This window comes from Coffea eugenioides, chromosome 6 (assembly GCF_003713205.1).
Source record: "Coffea eugenioides isolate CCC68of chromosome 6, Ceug_1.0, whole genome shotgun sequence".
Taxonomy (NCBI): Eukaryota; Viridiplantae; Streptophyta; class Magnoliopsida; order Gentianales; family Rubiaceae; genus Coffea; species Coffea eugenioides.
In genome coordinates this window covers 25,203,214-25,216,859 of record NC_040040.1, presented here as the reverse complement: position 1 = coordinate 25,216,859, position 13,646 = coordinate 25,203,214, and the positions used below count along the sequence as shown (strand labels likewise).

Below are 13,646 nucleotides of genomic sequence, written 5' to 3'. Positions count from 1 at the left end.
AAAGTCTTTGTCAGTTTAGTCTAATTAATATGCTATATTCCATCATGTATAGAAAAAAGAACTAAATGCATAAGGTAGGAACAAGGACTAGAAGTTTAGAACAACATAGTCAAGTGAGATCTTCCTAATTTCTAACCAAGAAACATATATATCCCAGCACTAATGATATATTCAGAATCCTATCAAGTTGTGAAATTTTTGTTATGTATACTATGAAAACAGGGATTGTCTAACGTTCCAAAATAACTGCACCTTAAATTACTTTCATTTTTTTTATTCTCACACAAGAATTCCACTGCATCACAACTCACAAGAACAACTGTAGTGCAAGCTATCCCCTTCTAAGTTGTAACAAAAAGAAGCAAGCAAAACAACATAACTAAACAATAGCAATGAGCAATCCAATGATAGAGAAACAACATAGCATCACAATTTTCTATGACACAAGTATTAGTCAACATTCAACAAGAAAAAAAATAGGACTTGAAAGTAAGTCCTACTTACTAGAAATCACGGTGATTTTGCGAAAACAACCAAATTTGATTGGTCGGCGACTGCTACAGCCTACGGCTAGGTGGAATCATAGTTGGTCCACTAGTCTTGACTGTGAAAAATGGAGAAACTCACGGTCACAGTAGTTTGCATGGTGGTGGTTGGGCATGAAAATGGAGAAGCTTGCAGTGGTTTTTGGTGGAGAAAAATTGATAACAGTGAAAGTGAAGAGGTGACTGGTGAAGATTGAAGAAATGGTTGGAAGTAACTGATGAAGAGATGGTTAGTCGTTGAATGGTGGGCTGGTGGAGCCGATTGCGAGGTGCAGTGGAGAGATTGGGATTCGGAAGGAAAATAGGAAATAATTTTGGATAAAAATCATTTGTTTGGATAGGGTATTATTTGAAATATTATTTGGAATAATTACTGTAGCACTTTTTGTGATGTGATGTATGTGAGATAAAAAGGTGGTTGGGAATATAAAAAGGTGAGTTGGGAAATGTGTTTATGATGCAAGCGAAATATTATTTGAGATAATAATGCTATCCAAACACTCCAACCTAATGTTTAATGTTATTTCTATATAATGTGAAATGACATATATATCCTAACTAACAAGTCCAATGAAACTGCTTGAACAGGAGACAAGTCGAGAGTTCGAGCTTGGCGAACCGAGCTTGATCGAAGTTTTAGGCTATCGAGTTAATAACAGTACTACTGTGCTACGAGTGTCTATACTTTGTCAAGTTCCCCTAGCATGAAAATGAAACTTGACCAAACATGCAAGCCAACTTAACGTCTACCAATCAGAGAGGTGAAATAACTCTCAATTTCCTTTCATTGTGTTCTACATGTGCCAAAGATTCTGCACAGCCCCCGTCACACGTGTGAAACTCCCAATCGACCAAAAAAAAAATCTTTGAAAATGAGACGGAAATTAAAGAAAACAAGAGTGCATTCCCTAAGGACAGACACAGGGATTTAGTGATACCAAGAACTTTTTGCTTTACCCTTCGCTGGTAATCTGACTTCACTCGCCGGAATATACTTCCACCGGTAAGTCCCCTTAACTTCTTCAGGTAGAGATACAATGATATATGCCTATAACCTTCCCTCCCATGTGTGGTCTTTATTGAAATCAAAGATTGTGTACTTGAGTTTCATTTTTTTTCTTATCTTTTACTTTGTATACAATAAATAGGTTTAGAAAACAGTTGAGAAAAGAAAGGAAAATAAAATTTTGGGTGAAGGGTTGTTACCAGGTATGTTTAATTCTTATTTTTTGGATGACATGTTTTCGATATTTTTAGATTTGATTCAACTTTTGTTTGGTTTTGCTTCATTTATCTTTTTTTGTGGGCAAAAAGGAGAAAAACTGAAGCTTTTGGTGATTTTTTTTCTGTTCTTTCTTTTTGGTAGTGAATTTTGTGGGGTGATATGCACATTGACATGTCTGTTTAATGTTGTATGTGTCTGGAATTTGTGTCTTTGAAGGTAGACTAATGAAAAGATTGGAAAAGGAGAAGACATATATCTGTGTTGCATGATTTGATTTTATATACACTATCAGGGTAGTAGTAAATTTTTTACACAAGTAGCTTTAGATTCACACCATGTGTATAATAGAATCTTGTGAAATGACTAGGTGTTCAACATGTGGATCCGCTCGTGAAATGAAACTTTTACCCAATGCATGGAGGAACTCGTGTTTTATTGGTGTAACCTGTGGTTTATTGATTGAAAGAATGAACTCAATTCGAAAGTGAACTAAACTTAGTGTTGTTACTGCTATAGATGCTGTCTCATTTGCATTAGTTGTCTTGTTCTTGCTACATAGTTCGTCAAAGGAAAGGGACATAATGGATATATGGGTTTGTCGTATATAGACCTGTTAGTATGCATATATAAACTTTTGTGAACCACTACATCGATTTTAGAGAAAATATTGGACAATTGAAAAGTAGGCTTGGGCACATTTCTCACAAGTGAAATTCATGGTGGTTTATTGTTGTGTTTAATTTATTAAACTCTGCTTCCATAATTATTTTTATACCATAACCATCGAGCAAATGAGAGTGACAGGTGCCGAACTTGTAAAATAATAAATACCTACTCGAGAAAAATACATATTTTGTATATAACGGTGAGTAGGGTCGAATCCACAGGGATTGGGGATAATTCGTTTCTTCTAGAGTCCAAAGTATGGGGGTTCTTGGATTAAATGCTAACTAAATAAATTAACTGCAGAAAATAATTGATTAAGAGAAACTCTAGCCAAGGGTACACTTCAGAAATGGTTCATGCACTGATCATCGATTCACAGATAATTCCAACATTTATTAATAGATTAGTTATAGTTGTCATGCACGGGATAAACAACCAACCTTTCCTTACTTTCTCGATAGTTAAGGTACGACCGTTAACTATTTCTCTAACCCAAAAACAACCCTAGGTACGACCGTAGGATTTAATTTCTAGATTGCATTAAGAATTAGAAAGGTCCAATCCTAACTAACAAACACACTAAGAGGGTTTGTTTAAGTTAGATCGTATGTTTCTCCGACATAAACCCAATTACGCCAGTTGCTACTGGGATAGAGATAACGAACAATTATGGATTCAATTACCCCTATTTAGCAAAATAGCCTATATGAATAATTAATTATTACGTACTAATCAATCATACACAAGAGCTATAACAATTAAAAGCAGGAAATATATAAATATCAATAAATGAGAAAAATAAGTAAAAGCGGTTTAGATCTCACAGTAATTGTCGAACCAATTCATCAGTTGTCCCCTTGACTAGAAAATAAGAATTCAATTCTTCATTGTTGAGGAAATTCCCAACATGATGCTGTCGAAAGTGAAAAAAACTCAGACTTGCGGCTTAACAGCCTCTAATTCCATCTATCCCCCGTGACTAGTCTCCTAACCTAATAAGAAGAGAAAAGAATCCAAAAGATGGGACCCTCCGAATTTCTTCTTGTTTCCTATCGATAGTAGGACTTCCTAGCCTCTGTACGTTTCTTCCTAAATAATAGACTAATGCCTTCAATCTCCGTGGTCCCCGTCGAAGTTAAAAGTCAAAAACCAAAAGGGAGGCTCTGCCGAATTCCCTTTCTCTTCGGTTTCCATCCCTTTGAGGACTCCAACTCAGCAGCTCTTCATTAGCCAAAAGCAAAAAGGAAATCTGTTCATTTTTTTCACTCTTGTGGGCCACGTTGATGGGTCTTTGCAGAAGACTCCTACGTGTGAAGTAATTTACTTTAGAAAGTCCCTCCTTTTTTAGTTTTCTGCTCCATTTTCTGAAATTAAGTTCAGATACCACATATAAGTAGATATTAATAATTAAAACGTTATTTGGCAGGAATAAGAGAAAAATTAATAATAAAATAACTAATAATTAACACCCTGGTGCATCATTTCCCGAATCATAATGGTACGTGTAAAGTTACTCTTTTTGGTAAAAAGTTAACCCGTCATGTACTTTAGTTATTTTGCTAGTTATCTAATCTGATGATAATGATCATTTTTTTTGGGGTTTTTTTTGGGTTGGGGGCGGGAGGTACTTTCCTTCAATTTGATCAAAGCAAATATCCAATTTACGGTTGTTGAATTAATTTTACATCTCCAAATGAGGTACTGATGAAATGTCAAGTCTGGCTCATATTTTTTAAGAAAGATTAATCTTTTAATATAACAGGCACATAAGATTTGAGTTTCTAGAAGCAGCAATATCATTTGTGTGATATGCCATACCTGGTGCGGGAGAATCTATTTATTGGCAATACTGGAGATGCTGCAGATGTTCTCCAGCATGGTAGTGGTGAAATTACACTTATATTATTAGTTCTCAGCTCCACATCAATTTCATTTTTCTCAGAATGGCGAAGGGAGATTCTGATCCCTAGAAGAGATTCGTAAGGTGTATGTTGGGCGTTCAGGAACAGAGGATGATTCAGGTGATGGGTCCAAGAGTTCTCTGGCACCAGAAAAGGTGCTGTATTCCTTGGAGAAAGCAGGGAAGGATTTGAAGTTTGTAAGGATGGTTGTACCATTGAGAGATACAGAGAGTGAGGATCTATTGGATTACTTGGATGTTTGTTTAGATTTTATTGACCGTAGTAGGCAAGAAGGGTCTGTATTGGTTCACTGCTTTGCTGGTGTATCAAGAAGATAATTCTCATTTGCTGATTTTGCTTGTTCCCACTTTATAGCTGAGGTACTTTTCAAATTCCTTTTGCTGGTAGAATAATGAGTGTTCATTGAACTGATGTCTGCTGTTCTGTGTCTTGGGGTGTAACAGTTTTGTTGGTTGTTGCATATGGGCCCACATTTTTGTATTTACATAGTAAGCATGACAATTTTTGACAGACAACAGTCCCTTAGAAATATTGTTTATCTTGTATTCTATAATAATGGAAGTCCATTTTAGGAATCTGTAGTCAATATGTCCAATTTTGTACTGGATTCTTCTTCACTGCTATCACCAATGACAAGCTACCAATGACAAAGCTTGTCAACTTCAAAGCCCTTCTTTCAAAATGCATTATTACATATGATGATGTCCATGGATATTCCTTTTCCAGAAATTAATGTCTATGTTGTTAGTGCCTTATTTTTCTCCAAGTTGGTGACAGAATCCCAAATGCGACTCACATTTGTGTTAAATGAGCTAATACCTTTATGAAACTCTCATATTTAGCACGGTGGGTTCATGCTTTGAAGGATGTTGCTCCTTTGATTATTTCCTGGTTGATATTATTGTCTTTCATTTGCTTGGATTTTAATCAACTGTGAAATCTTTGGAGTAACCTTCTCCAATATGTCCAGAATTACGAAAAGCCATTTTTTAGTAGATGAATCACCCTATGGATCTAAAGGCCAAATGGCAGACGTCAAGCCACCTTATGTAGAGATTGCTGTTGCTACTTTGAAGCAGCTAATCCATTTTACTCAACATGATCTAAAATGTTCTTATGTAGAGATTGCTGTTGCGTGGAATAACAGCAGTCTGGCTTTCATGTCACTGTGTTTGTAATTTCTGTTCAATTTAGATAAAGGCATTTTAATTTCGTCAGTTCACATGCACTGGATGGATAGATCATGGTTTGGACTTGGACTTTTAACAAGTTGACCTTGTAAATTTAGTTCTTAATTTAGTTTGTAATCAAACCATGGAACTCTTTGTTTTCCTGTTTCTATGTTTTTCATTATCTATTTGTGAGCAAGAATTTATCAAGAATGTGGTACACTTTACTTCCATGCTTGGTCATCGCCAAGGTTTTACACACTCCTTTGACTGTTTTGGTTGCAGTGCAGCTATTATTACAGCATATCTGATGAGGACTGAACAGCTATCCCACGAAGGTTTGAACAATCTCACTTTTGTTTGGCTTTGTTGTTTTTCTCAGGTGTGCATGTGGATCTGTTTTGATTTCTATGCTTATCTTTCTTGACCTTTTGTTAATTTGGAACAAGGAACACTGATAGTGTTCTTTCCATTTTTTATGTGTTCTACCTTTCTTTTCTTTTATTTTCTCTTTTTTTTTTTAAATTCATTCTTTCTTCTTAGATGGGTTTGCATTTCTGTAGATGCGCTTGAATCACTAAGGCAAAGCTGTGAATTTGTCTGCCCAAATGATGGCTTTCTCGATCAGGTTGATATAATGCCCTTAAGTTGTCTGTATGTTGGTTTCCACTGTAATATTAGTGGTCTAAACAAGCTTTATGTCCTTTATTTTGCAGCTCAAAACGTTTGAAGAAATGGGTTTCAGATTTGGTTACGCTAGCCCCATATACAAGCGTTTTCGCTTGAAAGTACTAGGTAGAGTATTTCATTGATATCCTATTATGTTTCTTGGTTCTTGAACTGCATGATTTTGCTAATAGTTTTTTTGTGTTGATGTCTAGCATGCTACCGTTACTCATTTTCCATTATTGGAGTTATAGATTGTGTACTGGATCTGTGTGTTTCAAGTTAGCAAACATTGTTACACCTTGCTTGGTTGTTTGAGAAAAAATTGCATAACATGTATGTGAAAAATGGCATCCACAGCTTGTGCCTAATGATTTCAGTAAGTTCATTTCATATGTTTTTGCAACAAACTGTTTTCTACACATTTTGTTGATGATCTGATTTTGCACTAATACCTTGTAATACTAGGATTTCTTATGTGTCGCATCGTTATTATTTACAATTTTAAGATTCATTTTATGCTAATCTGTCCCTCTCTCCCCTTCACGAATCTACTTGTGATTTAATTGCAGATGCATTGTTCACACCATACGTTACTTCATTTTCGAACAGTAGTTGCTTAATATACTTTAACAGTTCAAATGGTCTATTAGTAACCTTGCCAATGTTGCACTGAGTTACTGCCTGTTTCCATTTTCTGTTAAGAATTGTGGCGTATCTCTCATATCATATCTATAAAAGATTTTCTTTGTTGTGAGGTGCATTAAAAGTTTCTATTAATCTTATTTCTTTTCCAAGACAAAGTTTATACATGCCAATTTTTTCCCTGCAGTATTAAGGCCTTAAATCTTGTCAAATTCATCCTAGACTACTGATTTGTTTCATAAAGCTAACGTAGCCTTGTGCCTGTTTGGAAAGTAACTAAATATGTATTGGCTTAGCAAACATTAATCTTTTCTTGCTGATTCTGGTCAAGATTACTGTGGGAGTTGGCTAATTTGCAATGGTTATCAGTTTAAGGGAATGTAGGTTAAGTATTGGTCCTTCTTATACTACTGTAGGTCTTAATTGATTGAATCTAGATAGGATGCAATGTGATCTGGTTTAATTTTGTTTAGCCATGAATTAGGTACATAGTTGACGTTGTGTTCCCCATCCATATGATTTACTTCCCAAATAGTATAGATTTACCTCATAACAATTTTTTGATTGACAAAATCCTCCATCTGTTCACTTTTACCTTTGGAGTAGCAGAAAGGTTGAGTTGTTGCTTTCCTTTTCCTAACATCAGTTAAGGAATTGTGATAGGTGATTCTTACAACTGTGGAGAAAGAATAGACAGTTCAAAATTTGGGACCGATCCTGATTTATCAGCAGCAAAAATCTCTTTTGAGATTGAAACTAAAGCTAAAATAGCTGGAATTCATTCTCCCTTATACCGCTGTAAGAAATGTCGCAGAGTTGTTGCCCTGCGAGAGAATGTTGTCTATCATCTTCCGGGAGAGGGTGAAACATCCTTTGAGTGGAACAAGAGGAGAAGTGGCAACCCTTTCAACAAGCCTGAAGATAAAGAGTGTTCATCTATCTTTGTTGAGCCTCTAGGCTGGATGACAACAGGTATGAAACACTCCAATACCTCATTTTTCCTGGGATTTATGAGACCTTGTGTCACCTTGATCATGTTATTCTGATGTGGTTCGTTTGCATAGTTGCAACTGCACTTTTACTGGCTGGTTTGAGGCATTAGTAGGCTGTATGAGAAATCAGAATTTATACTTATCTTAAAAAATGTTGCGTATTGTCTTTAATCCTGCATCTTTTTCTCGAGAAGAGCCTTTATCCATGACAAAAATAATGACGCATAAATCAGCCCTGTTTTTTGTACTTGAGATTTTAGTTGAATGAAACTCATCCATAGGGTGTCATCTGGCATATTGTCTGAATGTGTGTTTTTGAATCTATGGAGTGATGAATCTCCATATTTTCCCATGTTTAGTTGAAGAAGGTGCACTTTGAGGGCAAGCTGTTGTGTGCCAAATGTGAGGCACGCCTAGGTTACTTCAATTGGTCAGGTATCCAGTGCAGTTGTTGGAGCTGGATTACACCAGCCCTTCCAAATTCATAAAAGTCGAGTGGACATAAGCTTTGTCCCATGGACTCGACCTTGCTTATCATTAGATACAAAATCTATATTTAATTCGAGTAGGTATTTATTATTGCACAGGCTCGACAACCTATCAATAACTGAACCAATGAGAGAGAGAGAGAGATGAAAAACATAAATACATAACTCTTTTTGAGTTTTTGTTTGATTAATTGAAAAACCAAGCTGATAATCCGACACAGAGAATTCCTAAGAGATATGAGTGAAGTCCCGGATTAGTAATCAGTCAAATGATGAGAAAGGTGAGAAACAACAATGAACGTGAAGGCAAATTTACAGGGGAAGATAAGATGCCTATCTAATATAGCTTGAAATGGTAAATACCACTTTTGCTCAATAGTTATAACTGGAATAGTAATCGTAGCTTTTATTCTTATCACTTTCATATTTCTTAAGGAAATCATGTTGCACGACTACTATTGTGGGGACAAGTCCATGACTGGTACTAAATGCTAGGCAATGGAAAAACCAGAAGAGTTACTTTGGTAGGGCAAACTGTCATGTTAACTGGTACGGGATGGCCATGTAAGACGGATCAGAGGCCTCTAATTACCAGTGATAATTGTATCGTGCAGCGCAGACAATAGCACAGTAAGTGTAGATACCAAATCAACAAATGGAGACACTAGCACTATAACATTTAAAAGAGCAACAAATTTTCTCTGTCCTTGGAATTTTTACCTCGTGCCTTTAGATATTGTTGTGTAAGTATCTGAAGTGCAGTCATGGTGCCTAAAAAATAAGGCCATCGCCGTACTTTGTTGTTCTTATATTCTACTTAAAATATGCATAAACATCATGGCAAATTATGCAGAAGCATAATTGTAATTTATGCTTGCACACCCATTAAAAACATACTTTATAGCTGAACGGAAGAGAGGATGATGGAAAATATAAATTACATACCTCTTTTTGTTTGATTAATTGAAAAACCAAGGTGATGATCAGACACAGAGAGTTGCTGAGAGAAATAGGGGAAGTCTTGAATTAGCAATAGGTAAAATGATGAGAAAGTTGAGAAACTGCAATGAACATCAAGGCAAGTTTATAGGGGAAGATAAGATGACTGTCTGATACAGCTGGGAATGGTAGTCCCACTTCTGCTGCACAATAATTGAGTCAGAAATTTTGGCAATGTCCTTCAAAAAAAAAAAAAAAACTTTGGCAATGGGTGAAATTGTCCTTCAATCAGGAGATTGCTATGGCAGCTAATGACTGCTCTGGCAGTAGTACCGCGTTGCTTTTGTTCTTTGTCCTATCGCTCTTACTTTTCCAAAGGAAATCGTGTTGTACGACTGCTGTTGTGCATTGCGGGAACAAATCAATAACCAAAAGCCTCAAAAATAAGAGAAAGACCAAAGAATCATTTTTGGCGTCCTTGCATATGGCCATTATTTCAGTTAAGCACACTTAGTGATGATTTAATTAATTCAGTTAACATGATCACGAAATATCACATTTGTTCTAGGGTAATTAAGTCATTTCACCATATAATTTGTAATAATTAGGCCCCATCAATTTTACAGAGGAGGTGGTTGATATTTTGAAAATCTCAGAGGAGGGCAGTAAACTGTCAGAAATCTCAGGGGAGGTTTCTGAAATTATCCCTAAAGATAACTACGTATTAGGTTCATTGGCAGGAAGTTGTATCCCACATTGATTGAAGAGTTTGAGAAAGAGTGTTTAATATTTAAATAAGGGTTTGAAACCTATTAGTTTAAACTTTTCCATTAAGGTTGGGTTCCCAGATCTTTTTGGTGGGTTCTCTCAGATTTTTCTTCCACTATTACTGAGAACAAGGCTGCGGTTGTTAACTAATGACACGTGGCCAATGGCTAAACTAAGCAATTAATATTAGCTTGGTTTATATATCCTACAAGGCTTCTGCAATTGTTTATATATACTAAAAGCCTCAATTAGCTTGGTTTATATATCCTAAGCTCCACCCCTTCCCCCAGTCCACTCTATGGGAATTTTCTTTTTCAAAATGTCTAAGTTTTGTATAAAAGTTGGTAAGTTCAGAAAAAAAGTGATATTTTTTTTACTAAAAACCTAGTAAGATATGTTATTTAAAGAGTAAATTACATAAATTATGAAACTTATATCATTTGTACAAAAATATATTATTTGTTGCACTAAATTTACGTTCACAATTGTGTTCTCGGTAAAAACCTAAAATAGTAGGTTAAAATCTATACGTGTCATTATATTAGCCCCTCATTTATGAGTTATGATAACTCCTCAGCACTTCAACTTTTTCTTTCTGCTATCTCCTATGATAAAAAATTTAACTTTTTAATGATGTCTATTATATTTAAAACAAAACCTCGAGTTGCCATTACTTGTACAACCCCAAAAACCAGGCATCCTTTGAACTCTTAAGAAGACTAATTATTTCTACAGTTCACCACTCCATGGCAGGGTAAAGACTAATGTCATAAAAGCTTGACAACTGAAATTAACTGTAAGGTACATTTGTCTTTTCATTAACAGGTTGAGAACTTTTAATAGTTTTTAATTATATCAATTCCCCGCCTCTTTAATAGTTGAAGTTTCTAGACATGGCTATAATTGAACACTACTGTTGGGGTAAGCACAGGTCCTCTGTTACTGTTTGGCGCCACTCTTCTTAGTAGGTGTGTCTTGTGTTCTTCGTATTAAAGCTAAAGAGGGTCCAGCATACAGCTCAGGGTTACCCGACCCTCATTTGCCCCGCTAAGAAAAATTGGATCGGATATCCTATTTTTTGGATCAGATCGGATCCGATCGGATCGGCGGGTTTTTTTGCCCACCCTTACTTAACGGGGATACCGGTCCATAATTTATTTCCTGCAGAATTGCAAAATGGATCCCACCAGGATGAACTCTTTTCATTGCTTCAAAGGAGAGGACCCCAGGTTTCTTTGCTCCTCTTGCTTTGAGATATTCTATCTTCCACTCTGATCCTTCTGAACTTTTTATGATTGTTGTCCAGGGAGTAGTAGTAGATCAAAATTTTGTATCCTTTGCACCTTCCCTAAACAAAGAGGACAAAAAAAAAAAGCCTTTTACTTATCAAATATTAAGAAGAAATTGTTTTTCCTTGGTAGTTATACGAGTTCTAATACTGTTCCTAATGTCAATTTTCATTCTGCCCATGAGTAACTTTTAGGTGGAAAATTTTTCCTATCAAATCATTGTTGGGTTGTTCTAAGCTGCTCTGGCAGGTAGCATTACCCGTTGATGACTTTTCGCGTTATTATCTTAACGTACAAATACGTATCTAACTGTACTGTGAGCGATTAATATTGTACTATTATATGGCAAAATGACATAAAAGCAAACTCCTATGTAGTTGAATTTCACAGAAATTAGCTTGTCCAATTGCTTTGAACTGGTTTGCCATACTTATTCTCCCATATTCTCCTGTTCTATTTATGTTTGAATCAGCAGCTAGAAGTTACATGCTTTTTCCAATATTTTATTGTCTCCCATTGTACAACCATTCAAAAAAAGTGCCTACCAAGACCATCTGTAGGCCAACAGCCATTTAGACTATTGGTCATCACAAGACAACTAAGAAACTTGATGGTGGGAGGTTAAAGGTTCAAATCTTATCTCCTATCAAGTGATCATTGTGATGGCTTGCCACGTTTAGTGACTCCATGCACTTGTATGGTCCCCTCCCCTTAGAATATGATAGAATTATAAGTTATAAAGATATTATCGTTGCGATAAAAAAAAAAATCAAGACCATCTAATAGAATTGTACTGTAATGGTGAGATGCAGAGATTGTGTGTACAAGGATTAGCGTAGATTGAGAAAGCATGCGGATGATAAAAGTAGTAGTTGGAATGCATAATTAATTGTCTGGTTGCTTTAAATTTTTAGTGGAGCAAGATGGAAGAAGAAGTGGTATTCTATTATTGTGGTTGTCCTCTACTATTGCTTCCAATGTTGGTTAACCCTTTTCTTCAAGGTGGGGTGGGGATGGTAACTGTTAGATGGAAGAAGTGGTAAGAGGAGGAGAATCAGCTGCAAAGTCCTTTTTTTAAATAAGAATAATGTCATCCTGTTGGCGTAGTCAACGTGTCAAAAGAAAAATTAGCTGTAGGTCTTGAAGTTAGTTTTCGGACTTTCTGGTTATCCAATTTATTAGTTGGTTGACGATCCTAATGTTATTTCACTGTCCTATTTGGTTTCAACTCGTGGAAAAAAAAATTCTTGATATAGGACGCCTTTGGTGAGAAGACATTGTCCTTCGTCCTCTGTATTTTTGCGCGGTTCTGCATTAATGGATGTGTTTCTTGTTGCGAGGCCTTCTAAGCCAAATTAAGGTGCCGTTAAATAAAGCCACATTTTGGTTTTTATATGAATATGACTATTCAACTTTGTACACCGAAATACATGGTAGATATTTTCCCAATCCTTGTTTTTTCCTCTTTGTTTTTTTTTTTCTTCTACACCAAGCTTTGCTTATGTTGTTTAGTAATACTGTTTGGTTATTATTGTCTTCATGATTTCTGTAATTTTGTTGCTTACACAGTGGTTGACCTTATAATGAAGTCAAGTTTAATGGATCTTGGGATGACCAATACATCTCTTTTCCTAAATTTCAGGTACAAATTGGCAAACCCATCAAATAACAGCAGCATTTTGGATCCAGTGGTCGAAAACAACTATCAACTCTTTATGGTAGAGAGACTAATCATGATGGAAGACGACAATGATCTGAGCCTCACAGATGATCCAAAAAAGAGTACAAGGACATGGCAGATACCTGTTTATACAATGGACACAAGAGATTAATGCTGATCCTTTTTACTCATAATAGATCTGAAAAGAGTCGTTCCCTTCGAGATCACTTGTTAGATAGCAAAATGACGAGCAGAATCGCATGTTGATTTCAACTGGAGGGGATAATGTATCTCGTGTTGAATTCTTGCGGCTCTTAGGACAAATTATGAGCAATGAAAATTTTCCATCTTAGGTGAGCTCAGGGTTGTATATTGTGGCTTAATATTTTCTTTTACACTGTATGTAACTTCTGAAATGTGGCGCAAGGGAGTTTCAGCAATATTTGACATCTTCGAAGAATGCTTTCAAGTGGGTTGCCACAGGATTTCATGTTCATGTAAGAAGTCATTCTTATATGGTTTTTGGAAATGCTTGTAGAGCTTCTTCTTCCTCTTGGAAGGAAAATGCAGTGTTGCATTAAATGGTTTAAACAATTCGAGAACTCCCTTTACCGCTAGCACAAATGTGAATTATAGTCCATTGGAAGTTAGTATACGTAGGTGAAAAATTTT

General features: G+C 35.9%; 1 pseudogene; it reads left to right on the top strand.

The window, feature by feature from the left end:
- Positions 1 to 1,476: 1,476 nt before the first annotated feature.
- Positions 1,477 to 13,146, top strand: LOC113773937 (annotated as a pseudogene).
- The last annotated feature ends 500 nt before the right edge of the window (positions 13,147 to 13,646 follow it).